General features: G+C 41.3%; 1 protein-coding gene across 1 annotated transcript in view; it reads right to left on the reverse strand.

Annotated features, from left to right (window-relative positions):
* Nucleotides 1-2,190, reverse strand: part of TMOD4 (tropomodulin 4) — a 56,828-nt gene extending 54,638 nt beyond the window's left edge. The window contains exon 1 of the mRNA XM_056544963.1: nucleotides 2,024-2,190. The gene's annotated coding sequence lies outside the window, so the exon portion shown is untranslated. The remainder of the gene's footprint in view (nucleotides 1-2,023) is intronic.
* Nucleotides 2,191-6,246: the final 4,056 nt, after the last annotated feature.

Raw genomic sequence — 6,246 nt, forward strand, 5'->3', positions numbered from 1 at the left:
CAAAATGAGTTGGCATCCTCAGGGGAGACTACAATAACTAGAGACTAATAGATATGGCTCAATCAACGAGACCGCAATAGTAGTCCAGGTCACGGCTAGGGTTGCCACCTTTCTTGCAAAAAAAAATACCGACCATGCTAATTTGCATAATTATATATGCGTGACATCACAGGATACACATATGCAGGGTAATTTTGCCCTATTCTGACCCCTATAACTTTTTTATTTCTCCTTATACGGGGCCTGTATGAGGGTCATTTTTTGTGCCCCGATCTGTAGTTTTTAACAGGACCATTTTTGTTTCAATGTGACTTTTTAATCACTTTTTTTTTATTACATTCGGGAGTTGCAGTTAGTTACTAACTACAACTCCCAGCATGCCCTGATACAGCCTGCGGCTCAGCAGCTGCCCCAAACGAAAACTACAACTCCCAGCATGTTAGACTATAAAGTAGTATATAGTATAGGCCAGTGTTTCCCAACCAGGGGTGCCTCCAGCTGTTGCAAAACTACAACTCCCAGCATGTTGGACTATATAGTAGTATATAGTATAGGTCAGTGTTTCCCAACCAGGGGTGCCTCCAGCTGTTGCAAAACTACAACTCCCAGTATGTTGGACTATATAGTAGTATATAGTATAGGTCAGTGTTTCCCAACCAGAGGTGCCTCCAGCTGTTGCAAAACTACAACTCCCAGCAGGTCAGACCATATAGTAGTATATAGTATAGGTCAGTGTTTCCCAACCAGCGGTACCTCCATCTGTTGCAAAAGTACAACTCCCAGCATGTTGGACTATATAGTAGTATATAGTATAGGTCAGTGTTTCCCAATCAGGGGGTGCCTCCAGCTATTGCAAAACTAAACTCCCAGCATGCCCGGACAGCAGCAGCTGATAAGTACTGGAAGGATTAAGATTAAGCAGAGAGCACTGTGATCAGACTGGAAAGAACTACACAACTTCCTCTGTTGCATACAGCAGCTGATAAGTACTGGAAGGATTAAGATTTTTTAAAATAAGTAATTTACAAATCTGTTTAACTTTCTGGCACCAGTTAATAAAAAAAATAATAATAAATAAAAAATAAATATATATATGTGTGTGTGTATATATGTTTTCCAGCAGAGTACCCCTTTAAGTTTCTGGCTATACTGCAGCATAGGTACCGTTTACACGTATCGCCCGGCATACCACTGTGGTATAGATGTCACACACACCCATTATACATAACCACCTGCCTGTGTCCGGTCCCTGAGGGGCCACTTGTTAAAAATAATCCCCCATGCAAGGCCCTTAAATCTGTAAGACAACACAGCAGCTGCATTGGGATCTACGTGTAGCCCCAAAGGGATTTTAGCTATAAACACAGCGCTGCACACCGGGATTTACACCGCCAGCTCACACTTCGTCGCACTTTCTGGATTTAAAAGGAGAATTTGTGGAAAAAACGGATGATGGCGGACAATAACAAAAAAAAAAAAAAAAAACACGAAAAATCTATCCATGTATTAGGAAAGTATGAAGGTAGAACGCAAGCAGCACGGTTTACGAATATCAATCCCAGCTGTCAGGTTGGTGACCTGCACCGTCTGAGCCGCACACAAATATGGTGCCGAGCCACCGCGGGCCCCTAAACTGGGATATTTCTGGCACCAAGGCCCCCCCCCCTATAGTGATCCTATAACCAGACAAACCCTTAATAACCTTCCTCAACACCCGCAAATCCCAGCCCAAAAATAGTGGGGAAAAATGCGCAAATTATATGTTACAAAAAAAAATAATAGTAATAATAATAAAATAATAAATAAATAAATAATTATTATGTTAAGTGCAATCATAGGGAACTGAATCCAAATGTTTTATTGTACAAAGAATTAAAACAAATAAATAATAAACTCAAAAAATATATCTAAAAAATAAATAAATATATATATATATATATATATATATATATATATATATATATTTAAAGTAGCAGAACGTTTGCAAAAACAAATTGGGATCCTAAACTATCAGCACGCTTACCTTGTGACTCTCCTGCCTGCTGAGTGAGGGGGGTCTGACCAAGCCTCAAAAGGGGATACTTTTGGAAGGGGGTGTGACCCGGCTGTCATTAGGCTACAGCTGGCGTGTGCGACTTATCACGACCTCCGGTAGACACCTAATGGTGATTTTTCGGTATTGCACCTTGGCTTTATAGAAATAAATAAATGTAAAAAAAATTAAAAAAAAGTGGAAAACATGTAATTAAAAAAATTCATGATTTAATAATTTTTAATTAAAAAGAACAAAACTATAACAATTCCCCAAAAAGTTTTTTTTTTTTAAATTATAAATACTCCTATTTATTCAGGGGGATGGACCGTGACACTTTGGTCATAAATTTGGGAAGAAATCTTCAGGGGGCAGTGAAGGAATGTTTTTTTAGCTGTCCCCAAAACACCTGTTCTTGCAGTCACTGTCAAAAAAGTGGATCTTTTCTGCTACAAACCCTGATCCAACTCTTTCCCAACCAGAGCGCCTCCAGCTGTTGCAAAACCAACTCCCAGCATGCCCGGACAGCCGTTGGCTGTCGGGGCATGCTGGGAGTTGTAGTTTTGCAACAGCAGGAGGCACCCTGGTTGGAAAACACTGCCCTACCCCCAATGTCCCCCCCCACCCACCCAAATTAAAGCCTAAAATATATTATTTTACAAAATATTATTTTATATATATATATATATATATATATATATATATATACATATAATATAATTTCTATATAACATTAAAAATATTATTATTTATATATAAATATAAAATAATTTTTTGCAAAAACTTTTACAAGAACAAAAAGTGGGATCCTAAACTATCGGCATTAGAGAGGAGTGAACTTACAGTAAATTCGATTCGTCACGAACTTCTCGGCTCGGCAGTTGATGACTTTTCCTGCATAAATTAGTTCAGCTTTCAGGTGCTCCGGTGGGCTGGAAAAGGTGGATACATTCCTAGGAAAGAGTCTCCTAGGACTGTATCCACCTTTTCCAGCCCATGGGAGCAGCGGAAAGCTGAACTAATTTATGCAGGAAAAGTCATCAACTGCCGAGCCGAGAAGTTCGTGACGAATCGAATTTACTGTAAATTTGCTCATCTCTAATCGGCATGCTTACCTTGTGAGGCTGCGTTCACGCGACGGAAAATCAGAGCGGAATTCCGCATCACTTTTCCGTGCGAAATTTAACCAAAATTTTATTGCCCATTAACTATAATAGAATTCCACAATGACATCCAAACAGCAGAATTTCTGCTACGGAATGATTAAAGGGGTACTCCACTGGAAAAACTATTTTTTTTAAATAAACTGGTGGCAGAAAGTTAAACAGATATGTAAATTACTTCCATAAAAAAAACAATCCTTCCAGTACTTAGCTGCTATGATCAACAGGAATTTTTTATTTTTTTAATTTCCTTTCTGTCTGACCACAGTGCTCTCTGCTGACACCTCTGTCCATTTTAGGAACTGTCCAGAGCAGGATAGGTTTGCAATGGGGATTTGCTCCTACTCTGGACAATTCCGAAAATGGACAGAGGTGTCAGCAGAGAGCAGTGTGGTCAGGCAGAAAGTAAATTCAAAAAGAAAAAAGAACTTCCTGTGGAACATAACAGCAGCTGATAAGTACTGGAAGGATTAAGATTTTTTAATAGAAGTAATTTACAAATCTGTTTAACTTTCTAGCACCAGTTGATTTAAAAAAAAAAAATCCTGATTTCCGCTGTCCGGAAAAATATAAGTCTGGTCTTATATTTTTCCGGACTTTGGCTGCAGAATCCCGTTGAAGTGAATGGGGCTTGATTTCTGCCGAATTCATGCAAATTCACCCGGAATGCATGCAGACTCCGCACAAACTTTGCTGTTCAGTTAAATAAAGTCTCTTTTTAGTGAGCTGCGGAATCGTGCAAAATTTGTGCAGAAATTCTGCATACATTTCCGCAGAGATTACGCAAAGGTTAAAAAACTGCGGAATTCTCCAGAAAATCAATGCGGATGCAGAATTCATGTAGATAAGCGGATTTTCTGTTGTGTGAACACGACCTGACTCCCTTGCTGGCTATGTGAGAGGGGAATTAAAGGGGTACTCCGGTGGAAAACATAATTTTTATTTTTTTATTTTTTTATCAACTGGTGCCAGGAAGTTAAACAGATTTGTAAATGACTTCTATTGAAAAATCTTTACCCTTCCAGTACTTTTTAGCAGCTGTATGCTACAGAGGAAATCATTTTTTATTTTGAATTTCTTTTTTGTCTTGTCCACAGTGCTCTCTGCTGACACCTGATGCCCGTGTCAGGAACTGTCCAGAGCAGGAGAAAATCCCCATAGCAAAGCTATGATGTTGCTCTGGACAGTTCCTGACACTGACAGAGGTGTCAGCAGAGAGCACTGTGGACAAGACAAAAAAAAGAAATTCAAAATAAAAATTATTTCCTCTGTAGCATACAGCTGCTAAAAAGTACTGGAAGGATTAAGATTTTTTAATAGAAGTAATTTACAAATCTGTTTAACTTTCTGGCACCAGTTCAGCAGCAGCCATGACTGGAGACTAATCTGATCCCGTCTCTTTAAAGGGGTACTCCGCTGCTCAGCGTCTGGAACAAACTGTTCTGAACACTGGAGCCGGGAACACATGATGTCATAAAACCCGCCCCGTCATGACATCATGCCCCGCCCCCTCAATGCAAGTCTATGGGAGGGGGCGTGACAGCAGTCACGCCCCCTCCCATAGACTTGCATTGAGGGGGCAGGGCTATGACATCACAAGCTCCCGGCGCCAGCAGCGGAGTACCCCTTTAACAGCCAAGAGAGGTTCTTATTTCTATTTTTTTTTTATTTATTTTTTTATGTGCTCATGGTGGGAAGAAAAACAAAAACACAGGTACTCACCCAACTCCAATCCCCTGCTGGTACTGCTCCGACTGACAGACCCCACTGCACAATGCGTTTTACTCATTACTCGACACTTCACTGGTTATTAAAAGGTACTCCGCTGGAAAACTTCTGGATAGGGGATGAGGCGTCTTATCGCGGGGGTCCCCAGTCATCCGCTGAACGGAGCAAACTCTGCCACGCCCCCTCCATTCATGTCTATGGGAAGAGATGTGACTGTTATGTACTAGCCCACCCATAGACATGAATGGAGGGGGTGTGGGGGTACCATCACGAACATGGAAGCTCTAAGCTGCGGGACCCCGGTGATCAGACACCTTATCCCCTATCCACCAATCAGTCCAGTGATTTGCTGAAGCTAAGAAAAATACTCGGCAGCAGAAACAGGCGCAGGCAGAAAGTCAGAATGGTACTAGTGGTGGATCAGTGGCAGGTGAGCACCAAAATCTTTATTGTACCCTCCACTGTAAACATTTTTAAGTATAACAATATTTATCTGGACAACCCCTTTAAAAGGAGTAGTGCAGTGAAAAACAACTTATCCCCTATCCAAAGGATGGGGGGAAAGTTATTAGATTTTTACTTATTTACAGCCTGCCCCGGTATGTGCTTACCATAGTTATTTATCTACTGTGCCAATTTTATTTTTTATATGTTTTATTGTCTGTTTATTTTTTTAATAAATATTATTTTGTAATTATGCTTTCAGTTAGTGCCTTTTTACTTACGGTGCAGCTTATTAGTTGTGACATTACTTTAAGTACATTTACCTTGTAGTGGTTGGTCCCTGCAGGATGCTTTTTGGAGTATAGAAATTATGGCACATATATATAAAAAAAAAAAAAAAAATCATTAAAAAAAAAAGACCACTAGGGGTCCCCATACCATCCAGAATATAATCCTGTCTTTTTACAGCCTCATCTTTGTCCCAGCTGAAGCACAGGCTGGGACAAAGTCCAGAAAGTGAGGGCGGGACTATCACTCCTCTGTGCTCACTCCTGTCCTATCAGACTGCAGCATGAAAACAGAGAGGAGGGGGTTACAGAGCAGCCTGCAGGGATTGGAGGAAGAGTGGGTCAGCAGACTCGGAGGAAATAAATGGTTAAGGACTAGGGATCGACCGATTATCGGTATGGCCGATATTATCGGCCGATAATCACGATTTTGGGCATTATCGGTATCGGCAATTACCTTGCCGATAATGCCCCGCCCCCCCGCACCGCCCCCACCCGATCCGCCGCCCCGCCCCGCGCCCGCCCCCCCCCCCGTAGTGCTGGGCGGTATACCGGTATGGATTTTTGCCCATACCACTATACCGGTCGGCCC

This window comes from Hyla sarda, chromosome 11 (assembly GCF_029499605.1).
Source record: "Hyla sarda isolate aHylSar1 chromosome 11, aHylSar1.hap1, whole genome shotgun sequence".
Taxonomy (NCBI): domain Eukaryota; kingdom Metazoa; phylum Chordata; class Amphibia; order Anura; family Hylidae; genus Hyla; species Hyla sarda.